Below are 23,144 nucleotides of genomic sequence, written 5' to 3'. Positions count from 1 at the left end.
TTGATGTATTGCTCTTTTTACACATTGCTGGATTCAATTTGCTAATATTTTGTTAAAGATTTATGTATCCATATTCATGAGGGATATTGATCTGTAATGTTCTTTTCTTGTAGCATCTTTGTCATATTTTGGCTTCAGGATTATTTATTGCTGGTGTCACCAAACAAATTGGAAACTCTTCCTTCCTCCTTTGTGTTCTGAAAGGATTCGTGTAAGATTGGCATTATTATTTTTTCCTTAAATGTTTTATTGAATTTACCAAGGAAACTATCTGGTCCTGGAGTTTTGTCTGTGGGAAGATTTTTAATTAGGAATTCAACATCTGTAACAGACAATATTTGTAAAAAGGGACCATTAAATTTTTGTATTTATTTTTGTGTCAGTTTTGATAATTTGGATTTTTCAAGAAATTTTCTCATTTCGTCTAAGTTTTCAGATTTAGTGTCATTGACTTATTTATAATATTCATCTATTATCTTTTTAATATCTGTAGAATCTGTGATGATACCCCTCTTTTATTGCTGATACTGGTAATTTATGTTTACTTTCTTTATTTTTCTTCTTAATCTTACTTAATTCTTACTGGGGTTTACCAATTTTATTAATCTTTTTAGAAAACCAACTTTTGGAATTTTTAATTTACTCTATCATTTGTTTTTTATTTTGTTGATTTCTGTTCTTATCATTATTTTTTCTGCTACTCACTTTGGGTTTAAATCACTCCTCTAGTTCTGGAAGTAAAACTTAGGTCATTAATTTTAAATCTTTCTTCTTTTCTAACACTGTAAGCATTTAATGCTATAAATTTTACTCTAAGCACTGCCTAGCTGCAACCTTCAGTTTTTTGGTGGTTGTTTTTTTTTTTTGCAGTACGTGGACCTCTCACTGTTATGGCCTCTCCCGTCGCGGAGCACGGGCTCCAGACGCGCAGGTCCAGCAGCCATGGCTCACGGGCCCAGCCACTCCACGGCATGTGGGATCTTCCTGGACCGGGGCACGAACCCGTGTCCCCTCCATCAGCAGGCGGACTCTCAACCACTGCACCACCAGGGAAGCCCAACCCTCAGTTTTTGATAGGTTGTATTTTTATTCAGTATGAAATATTTCCTAACTCTCCTTGTGATTTCTCCCTTGTCCTGTGGGTACTGCTTAATATCCAGATATGTGGGACTTTTCTAGTTATATTATTATTGATTTCTCATTTATTTCTGTTGTCAAAAGAGAACATACTACATAAAACTGAAATGTACTAAGGCTTATTTTATGGTTCAGCATATGGTCTATTTTGATGAAGATTCCATATGCACTTGAAAAGAATTGATGGCATTTGTGATAGACTGAACAATGGCCCCAAAGGTATCTAGGTCCTAATTCTTGGAAACTGAATGTTACCTTATATGATGTATTAGTCAGGTTCTCAAGAGAAACAGAACTAATAGGATGTGTGTGTATAAATTTAGAGAGAAAGAGATTTTAAAGAATTGGGCTCATGCAATTATGGAGGTTGGCAAATCCAAAATCTGCAGGGTAGTTGGCAGGCTGAAGACCCAGAAGAGAGTTGCAGTTTGAGTCCAAAGGCCAGTTGCCGGCAGAATTCCGTTTTCTTCCAGGGAAGTCGGTCTTTTTCTATTAAGGCTTTAACTGATTGGATGAGGCCCATCCACATTATGGGGGGTAATTTGCTTCACTCAAAGTCTACTGATTCAAATGATAATCTCATCTAAAAAATGCCCTCACAGAAACATCTAGAATAATGCTTGACCAAATATCTGGGTACTGTGGCCTAGCTAACTTGACACATAAAATTAACCACATATGGCAACAGAACCTTTGCAGATATGATTAAGTTAAGAATCCTGAGATGGGAAGATTATCCTGGATTATCCAGATGGGCCCTAAATGTGATCATGAGTGTACTTATAAGGAAAGCAGAGGGAGATGTGATTACAGAGACAGAAGAGAAGGGGATGCCATGATGAAGCAGAGAGAAATTTGAAGATGCTCTGCTGCCAGCATTGAAGATGGATAAAGGAGCCATGAGCCACAGAAGGCAAGCTGGAATCTGCAGGAGAAACCCCACTAAAAGCTGCGAAAGGCAAGGAAATGGATTCTCCCCGAGAGCCTCTGGAGTGTGCACTGCATTCTGACACCTTGGTTTTGGCCCCGTGAAACTAATTGCAGACTTCTGACCTTCAGAGGTAGAAGCGAGTGAATGTATGTTGTTTGGAGCCAACTGGCTTGTGGTCATTTGTTACAGGGGCCATACAAAACTAATACAGATTTTACTGCCTGGAAGCGGGGTGCTGCTGTAACAAACACCTGAAAACACAGAGTAGCTTTGGATTTGGGGAAAGGATAGACTCTGGAAGAATTCTGAGAAGCATGATAGAAAGAGCCTGGATTGCTGCGAGTAGACTGTTAGGAGAAATAACGGTTGTTAAAGACTGTCAGTGACGGCTCAGATGGAAGTGAGGGGCACAGTAGAAAAGCCCACATAATCTTAGAGAACACCTAGATTGTCATAAACAGACTGTTGGCAAAAAGTATGGATGTTCAAGGTGCCGCTGGTGAAGGTTCAGAGGAAATGAGGAACATGTGATCAGAAGGAAAGAGGATCCTTATTATATCATGGCAGAAAGCTTAGCTGAATTATGTCCTCCTGTTGTGAGGGGAGCAGAACTTGTGAGCAAGTGTAGCTGAGGAGACTTCCAAGCAAAGTGCAGAGGATGCAGCCTGGTTTCTTCTTGCTGCTTATAGTAAAATTTGAGAGGTAACAGATAAATTGAGGGAAGAACTGTTAAGCACCAAGAATTGATGATTTGGGAAACTCTTGACCTATCCAGATTGCAAAACATGCTAATTAGGAGAGTCACTGTCCAAAAAGCAGACTGTAGAGAGAAGGCCAAGGGTGTGGCTGGAGAGCCATTTGCTAGTGCTGAAGAGATGAGACACGTCACCATGGATCCCCCCAGCCATTTGAGCAGAAGCCAAGAATAGAGATGGGAGACTCCAGGGAAGCTCTGTGGAAGAACCTCTTGTTTCATGGTGTGATGAATGTCCTTGACATACACAAGGGTTTTGAGAATGCTATGTCAGCAGAAACACTGCCAGCTTGAACTGAAAGAGAAAGGGTGAAATGAAAGAAGGTTGTCACCAAAATTCTAGAGGCCGGAAGCAGGCTGATAAAACTACTCTGGTGCAAACATGTGCTACCCTTCAAGAAAAAAGAAGATGGGGAAGCAGGGGGCAGGGTAGGGGTGGAAGCCTCAAGCCACAGAGGATAACTCCTGGATCTTGAGACCTAATGGAGTTTGGCCAGTTGGATTTCAAAATTGCTTGGGGCTGGTGACTCTTTCTTCCTTCCATTCTCTCCCTTTTGAAATGGGAATGTCTACAGCTGTTACCCTGTGCCTGTCCCACAATTGTATTTTGGGAGCAGGTAACTTGTTTTCTAATTTTACAAGTCCACAGATGGAGAGGAATTTTGCCCCAGGATGGATCATACCCAGAGTCTCACCCATACCTGTTTTACATGATATACGTGACGAGATTTTGAGCTGATGATATTTAGACAAGATTTGTGGCTTGAGATGATACTGTCATAGGTTGAGACTTAGGAGGATGCTAGGATGAGGTGACTATGTTTTGTGTGTGGGATAGACGTGACTCTTTGAGGTCTGAGGGTTGGACTGTGGTTGACTAAAAAATGGTCCCCAAAGATATTCAGATTATAATCCCTGAACTTGTGACTATTACCTTATATGGCTTTAAAGAAAACCTCAGTCCTCCTCTTTTTTGTCTCTCCTCTACTCTCACACTACTATCACACTCACAACACTTCTGACACCAGATGTGTGAGAGTTTTTCCCACACCAAGCAACTGTATGACACCAGATGAGTGTCCTACAATTCAACTCAATTCTGACACTGTCTACCTGGAGACAGCAACAGATCCCATAAGACTGCCCCCCACCTTCCATCTCAGACGCCAGTCAAAAGTCCACATTGTTACCTGTGCTTCTGACCAACCAGCTGTAAACTGGAGGTTCCCGCAACACTCCCCTTGGTTTTGATTAATTTGCCACAGTGACCCACAGAACTCAGGAAAACCGTTTACTTACTGCCTACCAGTTTATTATTAAAAATAGGATAAAAGATACCCATGAACATCCAGATGGACGAGATGCATGGGGCAAGGTATATGGGAAGGGGCATGGAGCTCCCACGCCCTCTCCTAGCACCTCCATGTGTTCACGAACCTGGAAGCTCTCTAAACCCCAAACTACTGGGGTTTTTATGGACGCTTCATCATGCAGGCATGATTGATCACTAACCCCACTTCCAGCTCCTCTCCCCTCTCTGGAGAATGATGGGTGGGACTGAAAATTGATTTAAAAATTGATCATACCTACATGATGAAGCCACCATGAAAATCCTAATAGTGTGGGGTTCAGAGAGCTTCTACGTTGGTGAACACATCCATGTGCCAGGCGGGTGAAGCTCCTCAACTCCATGGGGATAGAAACTCCCGTGCTTGGGACTGCCCCAGACTTTGCCTTACGTATCTCTTCATTTAGCTGTTCCTCTGTATCTTTATCATATCCTTTAACAAATGGTAAACATAAGTGTTGCCCTGAGTTCTGAGAGCTATTCTAGCAAGTAATTGAATCCAAGGGGGAGAAGGCCCTGGGGATCACTGATCTGTTGTCACGTTGGACAGAAGTTGTGGGTAAACTGGGGACCAACTACTTGTGAGTGGCATCTGCAGTCTTGTAGGACTGAGCCCTTCACCTGTGGGATAGATGCCATCTCCAGGTAGATAGTGTGAGAACTGAGTTAAACTGTAGACACCCATCTGGTGTTGTGGAGAATTGCTTGGTGTGGGGAATAACCCCACACATCTGGTGTCAGAAGTGTTGTGAGTGTGGCAGTCATGTGAGAGCAGAGGAGAGACTCACAGGAGTGGTGTGGGTTTTCTATACAAGGGCAAAAGGGGCTTTACATGTGTGACTAAGTTAAGGATCTTGAGATGAGAAGATTATCATGGGTTATCCAAGGTGGGCCCTAAATGTAATCACAAGTGGTCCTTGTAAGAAAGAAGCAGGCACAGGTACATTTGACTACAGAGAAGAAGGAAATGTGAAGGAAAATGCTACATTTCTGGCTTTGCAGGTGGAGGAAGGGACTGTAAACCAAGGATGCAGCTCTGGAAGCTGGAAAAGGCAAGGAAACAGAGCCTCCAAAGGCAGTGCTGCCCACTGGCACCTTGATTTGGGGCCAGAGAAACTGATTTCAGACATCCGACCTCCAGAACTGTGAGAGAGTTATTTTGTATTTTTAGCCATCAACTTTGCGGTAATTTGTTACAGCAGCCATAGATAGTGTTGTTCCAATCTTTATCATTACTGTTGTGTGTGTGCGTGCGTGCGTGCGTGTATGTGTTCTGTCTCATTTTATCAATTCCTAAGAGAGGATGGTTAAGCTCTCTCCAACCATGATTGTGAGTTTTTCTACTTCTCCCTTCAGTTCTCAGTTTTTGTTTCATGAGCTTGGAACCTCTATTGTTAGATACAGACATAATTAGGATGGTTGTATCTTCCGGATGAAATGTCTCTTTTATCATTATAAAATGCCCTTCACCTCTGGTGATACAGTAATACAGTTCAGGGGTCAGCCATGGCTTTGGGGGGAATTTACATGCAGATTTGGGAGGGGGTTCTCCACTCTGTGGCTCCTTCCTTCCAGGATGGCCTCCCCCAATTTCTATTTACCCTGCCAGCCTCAAACTCCATGCTCTGGTACCTAACTTTGTGTCTTAGGATACATTTGACTGTGTCTGTGACTTACTGTGGCTTCCTACTTGACTTTTAGTCACCCCAAGCTCTTACAGATTGGTCAGTGCCTCCAGGGGCAAGTCACAGGAAAGCAGGATTTAAGAGTGCACCTCCCTCCTCAAGAGTCAAATACCCTCCAGTTTCTGCCTGCTTTCTTTGCTCTCCAGTGTCTTAAAATAATGTATGTATTTTTAAAATATTTTGTCTAGAGTTTATAACTGTTGTCTGTAAGAGGATTAGACTAATATAAGCTACTCTGTCATTGTTGAAACCAGAAACCCCCTTAATTACACTACAGTTTTTAAGAACTTCTAGAGTCCAAAAGAAAAAAAATTTTTTAATGCAAACAGCTACCTTGGGAAATGAGGAGGAAAGAAGTTAGGCAGCTGGCTTGGACTCATTCCTCTTCTGATTAGTGGGGGACATTCCCAGGGAAAGAAAGGCCAGCGACCTGGTCTAATCCCCTTGTAAATATACTGACAACTGGATATTTGCTAGGAGGAGAGTGCTTATAAACTAAATTCTTTCAGCATGATGTCTCTGGTTTAGAATGGCTTATCATAAACAGACCTAGACTCTGGATTTATGACTGGGAAGGGTAATATTAGAGTTGTACAACTATTGGGTATAAAATAGAGATGACCTAAATTTAGAGGACCTAAGTGCCACTCCCCACCCCCACCCCCCGCCCCGCACTGTGTGAGGTGCCCTGCAAACCTTGTTAGAGACTTCATATATTATTGTGAGCCAGGGAGCACATGTCCAAGCAGACCCAGGAACCACCGGGGATGTCTCAGACTTCCCCCTGCTTTGCATGTGCCTCTTGATTATTGTATTCATAAATTTGATACTGGCAAGATCTCTGCCTCAGGTCAGTCCAGTTTCACCTGATCCTTTGTGTTAGCTCAGAAAATATTCATAGCAAATACCTGAATGGGGCCAATATCCTTATTACAAAAGCTCATATAAATTATTAAGAAAAGCATCGAGACACCAAACGATACACACACATAAGACTCAATAGGCAATTCACAAAAGAAAAAATGTAAATGAATATAGAAAAAGATTCATACTCCCTAGCAATCAGTGTAATTTATAACAACATGGAGTTGTTCTTGTATTTTTTTAATCTTGAAAAATTAGCAAAGATGACACAAACAGATGGAGAGATAAAAGATGACACAAACAGATGGAGAGATATACCATGTTCTTGGTTTGGAAGAATCAATATTGTGAAAATGACTATACTACCCAAAGCAATCTACAGATTCAATGTAATCCCTATCAAATTACCAATGACATTTTTTACAGAAATAGAATGAAAAAAATCTTAAAATATGTATGGAGACACAAAAGACCCCGAATAGCCAAAGTAATCTTGAGGGAAAAAAAAGGAGCTGGAGGAATCAGACTCCCTGACTTCAGACTATACTACAAAGCTACAGTAATCAAGACAATATGGTACTGGCACAAAAACAGAAATATAGATCAGTGGAACAGGATAGAAAGCCCAAAGATAAACCCACGCACTTTTGGTCAACTAATCTATGACAAAGAAGGCAAGGATATACAATGGAGAAAAGACAGCCTCTTCAATAAGTGATGCTGGGAAAACTGGGCAGCTACATGTAAAAGAATGAAATTAGAACACTCCCTAACACCATACACAAAAATAAACTCAAAATGGATTACAGACCTAAATGTAAGGCCAGACACTATCAAACTCTTAGAGGAAAACACAAGCAGAACACTCTATGACATAAATCACAGCAAGATTCTTTTTGACCCACCTCCTAGAGAAATGGAAATAAAAACAAAAATAAACAAGTGGGACCTAATGAAACTTAAAAGCTTTTGCACAGCAAAGGAAACCACAAACAAGACGAAAAGACAACGTTCAGAATGGGAGAAAATATTTGCAAATGAAGCAACTGACAAAGGATTAATCTCCAAAATTTACAAGCAGCTCATGCAGCTCAATATCAAAAAAACAAACAACCCAATCCAAAAATGGGCAGAAGACCCAAATAGACATTTCTCCAAAGAAGATATACAGATTGGCAACAAACACATGAAAAAATGCTCAACATCATTAATCATTAGAGAAATGCAAATCAAAACTACAATGAGGGGCTTCCCTGGTGGCGCAGTGGATGAGAGTCTGCCTGCCGATGCAGGGGACACGGGTTCGTGCCCAAGTCAGGGAAGATTCCACATGCTGCGGAGCGGCTGGGCCCGTAATCCATGGCCGCTGAGCCTGTGCGTCCGGAGCCTGTGCTCTGCAACGGGAGAGGCCACAACAGTGAGAGGCCCGTGTACCGCAAATAAAAAAAACAAAACTACAATGCAATATCATCTCACACTGGTCAGAATGGCCTTCATCAAAAAATCTACAAACAATAAATGCCGGAGAGGGTGTGGAGAAAAGGGAACCCTCATACACTGTTGGTGGGAATGTAAATTGATACAGCCGTTATGGAGAACAGTATGGAGGTTCCTTAAAAAACTAAAAATAGAACTACCATACGACCCAGCAATCCCACTACTGGGCATATACCCTGAGAAAACCATAATTCAAAAAGAGTCATGTACCACAATGTTCATTGCAGCTCTATTTACAATAGACAGGACATGGAAGCAACCTAAGTGTCCATTGACAGATGAATGGATAAAGAAGATGTGGCACATATATACAATGGAATATTACTCAGCCATAAAAAGAAATGAAATTGAGTTATTTGTAGTGAGGTGGATGGATCTAGAGTCTGTCATACAGAGTGAAGTAAGTCAGAAAGAAAAAACAAATACCATATGCTAACACATATATATTGAATCTAAAAAAAAAAAATGGTCACGAAGAACCTAGGGGCAAGACGGGAATAAAGATACAAAGCTACGAGAGAATGGACTTGAGGACATGGGGAGGGGGAAGGGTAAGCTGGGACAAAGTGTATATATGGACATATATACACTACCAAATGTAAAATAGATACCTAGTGGGAAGCAGCCACATAGCACAGGGAGATCAGGTCGGTGTTTTGTGACCAGCTAGAAGGGTGGGATAGGGAGGGTGGGAGGGAGGGAGATGCAAGAGGGAAGAGATATGGGGATATATGTATATGTATAACTGATTCACTTCATTATAAAGCAGAAACTAACACACCATTGTAGAGCAATTATACTCCAATAAAAATGTTAAAAAAAAAAAAAAGACAGAAGACCTAAATAGACGTTTCTCCAAAGAAGACATACAGATGGTCAAGAGGCACATGAAAAGCTGCTCAACAACACTACTTATTAGAGAAATGCAAATCAAAACTACAATGAGGTATCACCTCACACTGGTTAGAATGGGCATCATCAGAAAATCTACAAACAACAAATGCTGGAGAGGGTGTGGAGAAAAGGGAACCCTCTTGCACTTTTGGTGGGAATGTAAACTGATATAGCCACTATGGAGAACAGTATGGAGGTTCCTTAAAAAACTAAACTTAGAATTACCATAAGACCCAGCAATCCCACTACTGGGCATATACCCAGAGAAAACCATAATTCGAAAAGACACATGAACCCCAATGTCCACTGCAACACCATTTACAATAGCCAGGTCATGGAAGCAACCTACATGCCCATCGACAGACAAATGGATAAAGAAGATGTGGTACATATATACAATGGAATATTACTCAGCCATAAAGAGGAATGAAATTGGGTCATTTGTAGAGATGTGGATGGACCTAGAGACTGTCATACAGAGTGAAGTCAGTCAGAAAGAGAAAAACAAATATTGTATATTAATGTATATATGTGGAATCTAGAAAAATGGTACAGATGAACCGGTTTGCAAGGCAGAAATAGAGACACAGATGTAGAGGACAAACATATGGACACCAAGGGGGGAAAGTGGGGGTGTGGTGGTGTGATGAATTGGGAGATTGGGATTGACATATATACACTAATAGGTATAAAATAGATAACTAATAAGAACCTGCTGTATAAAAATAATAAATAAAATTCAAAAAAATTAGCAAACAATTTTATAAAAACTGTAATTTCTAAAAATAGCCAGGGTAGAGGGAAGAGACAGTCTCACACCTTGCTGGAGGGGAGCAAACCTTAATGCAAATCTTTTGAAAAGCAATTTCATAATATTCTTCAAAAGCCCCAATAATTTCATTTATGCAGATTCATCCTAAAGGAAATAATTCTAAATACAAAGAAATCTATGCCCTAAAATTTTTTAAATTGGAAGTAATCTAAAAAGTACAACAGTAAGTGAATGGTTAAACATAGTGTGGTGTATCTATTCACTGGAATATTGTCCCACTATTTCAAATAATGTTGATGACATGTTCATGTCATGTACTACATGACATGAATATGTTCATGTACTACATAGTAGTACATGAATATAATGCAATGTTAAGGGGAAAAAAGTAGGCTATAAAATGGTTCACATAAGGCTTCCCTGGTGGCGCAGTGGTTGAGAGTCCGCCTGCCGATGCAGGGGACACGGGTTCGTGCCCCGGTCTGGGAATATCCCACATGCCGCGGAGCGGCTGGGCCCGTGGGCCATGGCCGCTGAGCCTGTGCGTCCGGAGCCTGTGCTCCGCAACGGGAGAGGCCACAACAGTGAGAGGCCCGCGTACCACCAAAAAAAAAAAAAAAAAAAAAAAAAAAAAAGATAAGCTGAGGCACATTAACTTTTTTTTTTTTTTTAAGAGTTTATTTGAGTCCACATTGATTTAACTGGGCAGCACCAAACCAAAGGTGATTAGGAGCTCTCACTGACAGGAGCTAGGGGAGGGGTTTTACAGAGAAGAAGCAAAGCAAGGAAATTATTTGATTGGCCACAGCTTAAGCAGTTAGTTGCCTTATTTGGGAAAGCCTAGTTGGCTGTTTGTGGTTGGTGGTTCTTAAGTTTCATTTTCTCTGGTTCAAGTGCATCAACTCTGGCTTAGGTTTTGGTTTGCCTGCGTGAGGCACCAAGGCATTAGAGCCAATTCAGTCTAATGGCCTCCTTGTTCGATTACCTTAACATGCATCACACCTTTTCCCTCCACGTTCAGTAAAGTAATTCCTCACTCAGTGGGCATGACTATTGGACAGCTACTACTTTCCTTCCTAAACCAACACGTGTAGAGTGGTACACACAACCAAAGAAAATAAGAAAGTGGAAGCCAGGCTATTAAAAAAAATGTTTGCCGAGTTGTCTACAAAGTATAATTTAATTTCATAAATCTTGTAAGAAAAATGACAAGGCGATATGCACATCCTTGAAATGGTTTAAAGAAACAAACACCAAAATGCTGCGCCCATCCGCTTCACGCCATAGAAATATTGAACGAAGGTGGAGCCCGGAGAGAAAACGGCTTCAATTGGTGGTTCTCCAAGTGCGATCTGCAGACCCCTAGGGTATGTGTGGGCAATATGGTTTTCATACTAATACTAAGATTTTATTATTATTCTTTCTCACTATGTTGACATGTGCACTGATGGAACAAAAGCAATGGCAGGTAAAACTTCTGGTGTTTGAGTGTAGAAGAACTCAGCGGCGCCAAACAGTACTGGTAGTCATTACATCAGTCACTGTCACAAATTAGTGACTTTTTAAAAGAGTCAGATTCAACTGAGAACGTACAAAAGAAATCAGTAAAGGTTATCCATTTTATTTAATCTCTACCCTTGATTTATAATCCTTTTACCATTCTGTGTAGTGAAATGGGAAGCAGGCATCAAGCATTTCTGCTACAATCTGAAGTGTCTTGGTTGTCTCTATGAAAAGCACTCATGTGATTACGCTTACACATAAGCTGCACTAGCTGCTTTTTCTAGAGAACATCATTTTTGCTTGGAAGTATGATGGACAACTGAAAGCTATTCAGACTTGTGTACCTGGCAGACATTTTCTTGAAAATGAACAAAGTGAGTCTATCATTTCAAAGGGAAACAAGTCATAGGGAGATACTGATGGTATGTGTTACTAATGACAAAATGTAAGCTTTCAAGTGAAAAGGAGAATTCTAGAAAACTTGTATCTGCCATAGTGACTTTAATAGCTTCCCAGCACCTAAAGATTTTCCGGATGAGATTGGTGGTGATATTAAAAATTTGTGTTTTTTATAGTGTAAAATGAAGTGTGTTAATATTTGGAAGATCTGCATAATCAGTGAACCAATGTTTTTCTAAATGGTCAATACATGATGTTATAAAATCATGCATGGGTAAAAGGATCCATTAAAGTTCAAGAGAGATCAATGCATTTTAATGTAACAGATATGAAAAGTTATTGATATCATTTCAGACTCCACTCTGCAACTATAAGAAATTACAATTGTTAAACTTAGCATAGTATCAGAATAATCCACAATGATCTGAGAAGGCTATTGAAACATTCTTACGTTTTCCAACTTTAAATCTATGCAAGGTCAAATTTTCTTCGTATACTTCCACCAAAGCGGCATATCACAAAAGATTGAATGCAGAAGCAGATGTGAGGATCCAGTTGTCTGCTTATAAGCCAGTCATTAAAGAAATTTGCAAAAATGTTGTATTAGTTTTCTCTTGCTGTTATAAAAAATTACCGCAAACTTAGTGGCTTAGTAATACATGCTTATTACCCTACAGTTCTGTAGGGCAGAAGTCCAACACACGTCTTACGGGACTAACAGGTGTTACAGGGCTGTGCTCCTTTTTCGAGGCTCTAATGGAGAATGTGTCTCCTTGCCTTTTCCAACTTGTAGAGGCCACACTCTTTCTTTGGCTTGAGGTCTCTTTCCTCTATATTCAAAGCCAGCAACACTGCATTTCCCTCTGACTCTTCTTTAGTTGTTGCATCTCCTTCCGACCACAGCCAGGAAAGGTTCTGCACTTTTAAGGATTTGTGTGACTAAGCCCACCTGGACAATCCAGGAAAACTCCCCATCTCAGGGTCCTTAACCCTAGTCACATTTACAAAGTCCCTTTTGCCATTTAAAGTTAACATATTCACAGGTTCTAGGGAATAGGGTATAGACTTCTTTGGGGGACATTATTCTACCTACCACAAATGTAAAACAGTGCCACTTTTCTCGCTAATTTTTTGCAGTAACATATAGTTATTTTTCATTAAAATGTTATGTTAATATGTCATTGGTTATTACTTTAAAAAGAATAAATTTTTTAAATTTCTCAGTTTTAATTTCTAATACCGTAAATATTGATAGATATAGTCCACATAAACAAAAGCTTTTTGGAGTCCTCAGTTTTGAGAGCATAAAGGGGTAGCAAAACCAAAAAGTTAGAAAACGTCTAGCTTAACTTACTGAAATGGTAAAAGCAGACATCATAGGAACTCCTTTAAAATAACACAAACATCGGGAATTCCCGGTGGTCCAGTGGTTAGGACTCGGTGCTCTCACTGCCAGGGCCCCAGGTTCAATCCCTGGTTCAGGGAAATAAGACCCTGCAAGCTGCATGGTGCAGCCAAATAATAATAATAATAATAATAATAATAATAATAATAATAATAATAATACAAACATCCTCCAAGGAGAGATGAGCCATCCTAGCTCTCATGCAGAGAAAATGATGTAAATGTGAGTCATTACGTGAATCGACATAATCTTTCAGGCAATTGCTGGCAATTTCTAGACATACTGGCAAGAGCTGTTTCAGGGTGTCCTTCAAGCATCCCTTCTGTCCACAGTGTCACCCATGACTGGCAATACTGCAGATCTGTTGCCAGCAACTGGCCCATGGCTGGGTTTCATAGCTGGCAGACTGGCTCTGTCCTGAAACCCTACAGGTGAGACTATCCAAACACGGTGTATCATGGAAAGTGGCTTTGCATGGCTCAAAGGGGAGGCAAAGAAACTGTTCCAGACTTGAAAACACAACAGTCCAAAACCTATGGGACACAGCAAAAGCAGCCTTGAGACGGAAGTTTATAGCGATACAAGCCTACCTCAGGGAATAAGAAAGATCTCAAATAAACAACCTAAACTTATGGCTGAAAAACTAGAAAAAAGAACACACAAAGCCCAAGGTTAGCAGAAGGAAAGAAATCGTCAAGAGCAGAGCAGAAAGAAATGAAATAGACACTTTAAAAACAAAAGAAAAGGGCTTCCCTGGTGGCATAGTGGTTGAGAGTCCACCTGCCGATGCAGGGGACACAGGTTTGTGCCCCGGTCTGGGAAGATCCCACATGCTGCGGAACGGCTGGGCCCGTGAGCCATGGCCGCTGAGCCTGCATGTCTGGAGCCTGTGCTCCGCAACGGGAGAGGCCGCAACAGTGAGAGGCCCGCATACCGCAAAAAAAAAAAAGAAAGAAAAAGAAAAAGAAACGATTAATGAAACTAAGAGCTGGTTCTTTGAAAAAAACAAAATTGATAAACCTTTAGCCAGATTCATCAAGAAAAACAGATTGAGGACCCAAATCAATAAAATCAGAAATGAAAGAGGAAAAGTTACAATTGACACCACAGAAATGCAAAAACTCATAAGAGATTACTATGAACAATTATATGCCAATAAAATGGACAACCTAGAAGAAATGCATACATTCCTAGAAACATACAATCTCCCAAGACTGAATCAGAAAGAAATAGAAAATATGAACAGACTAATTACCAGTAATGAAATTGAATCAGTAATTAAAAAAAAAAAACCTCCTGACAAACAAAAGTCCAGGACCAGACTGCTTCACAGATGACTTCTACCAAATATTTAAAGAAGAATTAATACCAAACTATTAATGTCAAACTATTCCAAAAAACTGAAGAGGAAAGAATGTTCCCAAACTCATTTTATGAAGCCAGCATTTACCTGAAAGCAGACAAAGACGCCACAAAAAAAGAAAATTACAGGCTAATATCACTGATGAACACAGATGCAAAAGTCCTTAAGGAAATATTAGCAAGCCAAATTCAACAATACATTAAAGGGATCATACATATACCATGATCAAGTGGGATTTATCCCAGGGATGCAAGGATGGTTCATTATCTACAAATCAATCAATGTGATACACCACATTAACAAAATGAAGAACAAAAATCACAGTATCATCTCAATAGATGCAGAAAAAGCTTTTGACAAAATCCAACACCTCTTTATGATAAAAACTCTCAATAAAGCAGTTATAGAGGGAACACACCTCAACATAATAAAGGCTATATATGACAAACTAGCAGTCAACATTATACTCAAGGGTGAAAAACTGAAAATGTTTCTCTAAAATCAGAAACAAGGATGCCCACTCTTACCACTTTTATTCAACATAGTATTGGAAGTCCTAGCCACAGCAATCAGACAAGAAAAAGAAATAAAAGGAATTCAAATTGGAAAGGAAGGAGTAAAACTGTCACTGTTTTCGGATGACGTGATACTATATATAGAAAATCCTAAAAACATCAACCAAAAAACTATTAGAACTAAGAAATAAATTTAGTGAAGTTGCAGGATACACAATTAATATACTGAAAGCTGTTGTATTTCTATACACTAACAATGAACTATCAGAAAATAAAAATAAAATTAACTCATTATTGACTGGGGGATTTTTGCAGAAACTAATGCCTATGGCCGGTGATTTTTATTTTGGCCAGCCAAAAATAATTATGTTATTTCACTAACACTTTGTGGGTTTATTACATTCAACAGTTACACCTGACTCACCTGTAAAGTCTTCTAATTTTCATGAAATGTTGTCTTCAATTCACTCTTCTGTAGAAGCAAAGGAGCATTCTCGAGCACCATGAGTTTCATTTTCACTTTCTGTATCAGAATCAATCACTAAGGTTTTTTGTCTTTTTTTGGCTTAATATTCACATCGTCTGAATCAGAACTATATTCTGAAGAACTATCATCTTCTGAGACACTAGTATATATGTCACTCGGACAATCAGAGAAAGTATCTGCATAAAATTCGCCGAAAAATTCTTCCTCACTCAAAATTCTATGATGCGTCATTTTAGAAAATTTTACATTTATAATATACACAAGGTTGGAACAAAAACCTAATGGAACAAAATGTGAATGATAACGACAATCATGAGTTCTATAATGAACCCCTGATCAATTTTAAGTTCTAACAACTTTGCATGGTGATGTTAGTTGTATCACTCTCTAAAAACGGATTAATACATCTCTGGTCAATAATGTGTTAAGAAAACAATCCCATCTACAATTGTATCAAAAAGAATACCCAGGAATAAATCTAACCAAGGAGGTAAAAGACCTATACTTGGAAAACTATAAGACACTGATGAAAGAAACTGAAGATGACAAAGACAAATGGAAAGATATAACACGGTCATGGTTTGGAAAAATTAATATTGTTAAAATGCCCATACGCCCCAAGGCAATCTACAGAGTCCATTCAATGCCTATCAAAATATCCATGGTATTTTTCACAGAACTAGAACAAATAATTCTAAAATTTGTATGGAAACACAAAAGATCCTGAATAGCCAAAACAATCTTGAGAAAGAAGAACAAAGCTGGAGGTTACCACAATCCCTGATTTCAAACTATGTTATAAAGCTACGGTCATCAAAACAGTATGATACTGGCACAGACACATAGATCAATGGAACAGAATACAGAACCCAGAAATAAACCCACCCTTATATGTCAATTTATCTATGACAAAGGAGGCAAGAATAAACAGTGGGGGGAAGACAGCCTTGTCAATAAATGGTGTTGGGAAAACTGGAGAGCCACTTGCAAAAGAATCAAACTGGACCACTTTCTCACACTATACACAAAAATAAACTCAAAATGGATTAAAGTCTTAAATGTAAGACCTAAACCATAGGTTTTATGAAACCATAAAACTCCTAGAAGAAAACATAGGCAGTAGGCTCTTTGACATTGGTCTTAGCATATTTTTTTGGATCTGTCTATTCAGGCATAGGAAACAAAAGCAAAAATAAACAAATAGCACTACCTCAAACTAAAAAGCTCTTGCATGGCAAAGGAAACCATCAACAAAATGAAAAGGCTGCCTACTGAATGGGAGAAGGTATTTGCAAATAATACATCTGGTAAGGAGTTAATATCCAAAATATACAAATATAATATATCCAAAATATACAACTCAACATCAGAAAAACGAATAACCCAATTTAAAAATGGGCAGAGGAGCTAAATAGACATTTTTCCAAAGAAGATATACAGATGACCAACACACATGAAAAGATGTTCAACATCACTAACCATCAGGAAAATGCAAATCAAAAGCACAATGAGATATCACCTCACACCTGTCAGAATGGCTATTATCAAAAAGAGAAGAAATAACAAGTGTTGGCAAGGATGTGGAGAAAAGGGAACCCTTGTACACTGGTGGTAGCAATGTAAGTTGGTGCAGCCACTATGGAAAACAGTATGGACGTTGTTCAAAAATTTAAAAATTATTTACACTTAGGTTGCTTCCCTATCTTGGCTATTGTAAACAATGCTACAATGAACATAGGGGTGGATATATCTTTTCGGAGTAGCGTTTTCATTTTCTTTGGATAAATACCTAGGAGTGGAATTGCTGGACCATATGGTAGTTCTAGTTTTAATTTTTTGAGGAAACTTAAAATCCCCTGCACACCAAAACCTGAAGCAGAAACCACCCCTTCTGGAACCGAGGTCAGGTTCAGGAAGGTGCTTACTCATCCTTCACAAACCAGCATGTGAAAAGCAGCTGAGAGTGACAATCTCAAAGGAGAACCATGAAGGGAATTAATTCATCAAAGATTACTCAGCCACAGACCAGCTGATGCACTGACATGGAACCTTCTAAGTGGGCTAAAGAGGGCTGCTGCATCAGGTCAGACAGACTCAAGGTCTACACTTAATTCTGCCCCTCGTTATCCATGTATATTTGGGAAACATCTTTGTCTTTGTTGACTTCTATTTCCCCATATATAAAAGAGCAATAATAACGTTCCACCCCTCCAGAGTTGTTCTAATGGTTCAAGTTAAGACAAATAAAATGTAAAGCACATATAAATGGGGTCCAAGAACTGTCCATTCCCTATTCCTCTTTTTCTTGCTTTAAAAAGTTGACATGTCAAGAATCCAAGAAATGTATAGGTCCTGCTCTAGAGATGTTCACAGGAAGTGAGGGAGAAAAGTGACTTGTCTGCAGTAGATGCTGTGCAAAGGAATGCTAGCAGAGAGAGGTGCATGTAGCTTAGTACAGCCAGTGGAACAATGGTGTAAGGGGAATAGGGCTGGAACAGTCTTGTGCATTAAGCAAGCTTTGGCTTAGTTTCATGTGAAGGAGTCAAAAAATAACAATGGCCTGTTGAACAAGATAAAATTGTTTTTCCCTCCCTGAGACACAGTAAGGAGGTAAGCAATTCTAAGCTAGTGGCTCCACAATCATCAAAGACAGAGCTCCCTCCATTTTATTGATTCTCCATCCTCATGGTCGTCACGGTCCAAGATGGCTGCTTGAGCTCTGGTTATCACCTCCACGTTCCAGATAGCAAGAAGAATAAGAGTGAGGATGTACCTCTTCTCCTTCCATCCCATTAGCCAGAACTTACTCACACGGCTTCACCTAGAGTGATCTGTGGGATTTCTGAGTGGAGTGGTCCATGAGTAGTGGTCCACATGTCTGGGGCTCTGGGGAGAGGACTAAGTTGGAGATTCATCAACATAGAGGTGGCAGCTTAGGTCATGGGTGGATTCCCCAAGAAGAGTGCGCACAGTGAGAACAGAACTCCAGTGACGCCTGGAAGCAACAATGGGCAGAGGAGGTGAAATCCACCATGGAGAGAAATAAGGCGAGCACGGCATCAAGGAGAAAATTTTTCAGTCAATAGTGTTCAGTAGTAAAAGTCAGGCTACTTAGGAGTGATGTCATGGAAAATGGCAGACCAGGGGCTCCAAGAATCAGTACCTCCACTTAAGCAACCATTAAGCTGATAAAATCTAACAGAATCAGCTTTTCTGGAACTCTGGAATCTAATAAAAAAAAAAACTTAGAGCAACCAGGGGAGTGACTCATGAAGAAAGAGGCTGCTATTTCAGTAAGAAATTGTTGCAGCATTTTTGCTTACCCACCCACCATCTCCCATTCCCCAGCCCAGCAGCAGCCAGGGGGACAACAGCCTGAATCCCTGCTGTGGTTTGCTGATGCCAAGGTGGGCAATACAGACCTTGTTCTCAAAAATGTGGCTGTACATTTTGGCCCAGCTGGCAGGTCCGTGAGGGTGCGGAGGCTGACATTTGCTTCACCCCCCTCAGACTGGAGCAGCTTCCCAAGTGGCATCTTTTGAAAGGATTTAAAGACATACAGTACCCACAGTTGTCTGGGGCAAGGGGCGGCAGATGGGGTTAAGCAGCAGACAAACCAAAAAGCCTGGAAAGGGGAAGGCTGAGGAGGAAGATTACTGGAAGAACAAGGGCTTTGAAGGGCTACTTCTTATATCAGGAAATCCAGACTACAACACACATGTCCAGGGCCAGACATATGCTCAGAAAAGACCTGAGAGGATCCTAGGCTTGCACTTTTGGCTAATCTTCCATGCAAGCAGGAAACAAAGACTAAGGCAGAGTTGCAGGTGGCCTGGTTAAGTACAGCAGGAGAACCCAGCTCAGGGCCAATCTACAAAGACCAGGAGAAGTTTCTTCTAATTTGGGGTGGGGTGGGGGTGAACTCCAGGTATTTAAGGAAATCTGTGTCAACTCAGTGGCTGACCAATGAGATAATGGAACAGAGACCTCAGTGACTACACATGATTGGAATACAGTCTGCACGTGGAAGCAACCTAAATGTGCATCGACAGAGGAATGGATAAAGAAGATGTGGTACATATATACAATGGAATATTACTCAGCCATAAAAAGGAATGAAATAATGCCATCTGCAGCAACATGGATGGACCTAGAGATTATCATACTAAGTGAAGTCAGTCAGACAGAAAGACAAATATCATATGATATCACTGATATGTGGAATTTTAAAAGATGATACAAATGAGCTTATTTACAAAACAGAAACAGACTCACAGACTTCGAAAACAAACTTATGGTTACCAAAGGGGAAAGGGGATAAATTAGGAGTTTGAGATGAACAGATACACACTACTATATATAAAATAGATAATCAACAAGGACCTACTGTATAGCACAGGGAACTATACTCAATATTCTTTAATAACCTATATGGGAAAAGAATCTGAAAAAGAGTGGATATATGTATATGTATAACTGAATCACTTTGCTGTACACCTGAAACTAACACAACATTGTAAATCAACTATACCCCAATATAAAATAAAAATTAAATTAAAAAAAGGAATACAGTCTGCAAAAATAGTTTGGAAATGTCACTAAACAAATGCATGATTGTAACCCTTAACAAGCAATAACGGCAAACCTTGCCAAGGGGTACAGAATCTGATTTCCAGAGCTGCCACAATATTCAAATTGTCTAGTTGTCAACAAAAAATTACAAGGCATACAAAGAAAAAGTATGACTCATTCACAGGAAAAAGAATTTGGCAGAAACCATCTCCGAGGAAGCCCAGAAATTGGACTTGCTAAGACAAAGACTTTAGATGAACTATCTTAAATATGCTCAAATAGCTCAAGGAAACTGTGGACATAGAACTAAAGGAAACCAGAGAACAATCAATGTATAAACGAATAGAAGAGATCAACAAAAAGACAGAAATTATAAAAAGGAACCAAACAGAAGTAATTCTGGAGCTGAAATGTACAATAACTAAAATGAAAAATTTGAAAAGCTCAATAAAATTGACCAACTTTTAGCTAGACTGATAAAAAAGAGAAAAGGTATAATTAAATAATTAAAATCAGAATGACAGTGGGGACATCATTATGACCCTTGAAGAAAAACAAAGAATTATAAGGGCATACTATGAACAATTATACACCAACAAATTAGATAATCTACAGAAAATGGACAAATTCCTAGAAACACACAAATTACCAAAACTGACTCAACAAGAAATAGGAAATCTGAACAAACCTATAAAAAGTAAAGGGATTGAATCAGTAGTAAGAGATCGAATCAGTGATCAAAAATCTCTTCAAAGGCAGGATCAGATGGCTTCTCTGGGTGAATTCTACAAAACCTTTAAAGAAGAACTAACACCAATCCTTCTCAAACTCTACCAGAAAATGGAAGAGGGAATACCTCCTAAACTCATTTTACGAGTCTTTATGCTCCACATTAGGGGCTGAAATTCAACCTCTCAATAAAGTACAATACCGCAAGTTCCCAAAACAACGACAAACCTGGCTGGGCAGTCCTTTCTTGGGGATTCTGCAGAGATGACTCATACATCAGTTAGCGTTGAGTTTGTGACCCTGAAGGATCTTTACATTTTAAAGAACCTATTGTTTAATCATTGTTTCTGTTACTTGTAATTCATTTCTCTAATTTATCAAAGGTTATTATTTGGATCATTATTTTGTCTGTCAAAATGCGGACCTGCCCCATTTCCATCTTGGGTTTATTTTCATTTAAAAAGCTCTTTTTAAAATTTGTTTTTTCCCATTTATCTATAGCCCAGTGATTTTTGACAAGGGGGGCCAAGACCATTCACAGGGGGAAAGAACAGTCTCTGCAACAAATGGTGCTGGGACAACTGGATAACCACATGCCAAAGAATGAAGCTGGACCCGGACCTCACACCATATACAATAATTAACTCAAAACGTATCAACAATCTAAATGTAAGTGCTAAAACCATAACACTCTTAGAAGAAAACATAGAGGTAAATCTTCATGACTTTGGATTTGACAACAGATTCTTGACTATGACACCAAATGCACAAGCAATAAAAGAAAAAATTGATAAACTGGACTTCATCAAAATTAAAGCCATGTATGCACTAAAGGATATTATCAGAAAGTGAAAAGACAACCTGCAAAATGGGAGAAAATATTTGCAAATCATATATCTGATTGGGTCTGATATCCAGAATATATAAAGAACCACTTACAATAACAAAAAGATAACCCAATTAGAAATGGGCAAAGGACTTGAGTAGACATTTCTCTGAAGATATACAAACGGTCAACAAGCACAGGAAGGACACTCAACATCACTAGTTAACAGGGAGATCCAAACCAAAACCTTCATACCCATTAGGAAGGCAATAAATAATTTTAAATTTTAATGTTAAGTAACAAGTGATGGAGAATGTGGAGAAATTGGAACCCTCTGTTCACTGTTGGTAGGAGTGTAAAATGGTTCAGGCTCGTGAAAAACAGTTTGATTGTTCCTCAAAAAGTTAAAAATAGAATTTCCATATGATCTAGCAATTCAACTCCTAGGTATGTACCCCAAAGAACTGAAAACAGGTATTCAGACAAATATTTGTACACGCATGTCTACAGCAGTGCTACTGACAATAGCCAAAAGGTGGAAACAGCACAAAGGCCCATCAGTGGATGAACAGATAAACAAATTGTGGTTTATACATGCAATGGAATATTATTCAGCCATAAAAAGGAATGAAGTGCTGATACATGCCACAATGTGGATGAACCTTGAAAACATTTATGCTAAGTGAAAGAAGCCAGCTACAAAAGGTCACATATTGTTATAATTCCATTTATATGAAATATCCAAAATAGGTAAATAGGTTGCCAGGGACTGAGGGCAGAAGGAGATGTGAAGAAACGTTTAAATGGGTAGGAGGTTTTGTTTTGGAGTGATGGAAATGTTTCAGAATTAGATAGAGGTGGCTGGGATTGTACCATACCGTGAACATACTAAAAGCCATTGAATTGCACACTTTAAAATGGTTAATTTTATGTTGTGTGAACTTCACCTTTTTAAAATATGAAGCCACTCAGAAATATCAGATTATTGACAACTCACCTCTTGGACTCCAAATCCTGGAAACAACGTTCCAGGTCAATTCTCAGGTCATGGGTAGCAATTTAATTCCTGTTCAATTTTATCTGTTAGTTTTGAAGCTCTAGAATACAGACCAGGAAAACTCTCAAGATGTTAGCTCACCCCAGGCCACTAGAGCTCCCTTATTGTGAGTAAATACCGGGGGTGGGGTGGGGGGGTTGGAATGCGGGGACCTAAAACTACAAGACAGGAGACTGTCCACGAAGCAAATGAGCTACCGTCCTATGGTGCTGCCGCCAAGGCCTTCTTACATTACAGGCCCAGCCTCCACTCACTCTAAGGTCAGTGCTCAATCCAACGTCAGGTCCATTCTGCGGTCCCTGCGGCGAATAGGGGTAAGCCAGGCCTCTCTCGCTCCCCTTGCCTTTCCAGGGCCGCGGCTCAGGTTGGGGCCCCGACGTGGACCGGGGAGCGTAGCGTCGCCTAC

General features: G+C 39.7%; 1 long non-coding RNA gene across 3 annotated transcripts in view; it reads right to left on the bottom strand.

Annotated features, from left to right (window-relative positions):
* LOC132424774 (uncharacterized) overlaps positions 1-23,081 on the bottom strand; it is a 42,600-nt gene extending 19,519 nt beyond the window's left edge. For all 3 annotated transcript variants that reach the window (XR_009519267.1, XR_009519265.1, XR_009519266.1), the window contains exon 1: positions 22,993-23,081. This is a non-coding gene — a long non-coding RNA (uncharacterized lncRNA). The remainder of the gene's footprint in view (positions 1-22,992) is intronic.
* Positions 23,082-23,144: the final 63 nt, after the last annotated feature.

The sequence above is a fragment of the Delphinus delphis genome, chromosome 1 (assembly GCF_949987515.2).
Source record: "Delphinus delphis chromosome 1, mDelDel1.2, whole genome shotgun sequence".
Classification (NCBI taxonomy): Eukaryota; Metazoa; Chordata; class Mammalia; order Artiodactyla; family Delphinidae; genus Delphinus; species Delphinus delphis.
The sequence above is the reverse complement of the archived record's forward strand: the minus strand, read 5'-3'. Positions and strand labels throughout refer to the sequence as shown.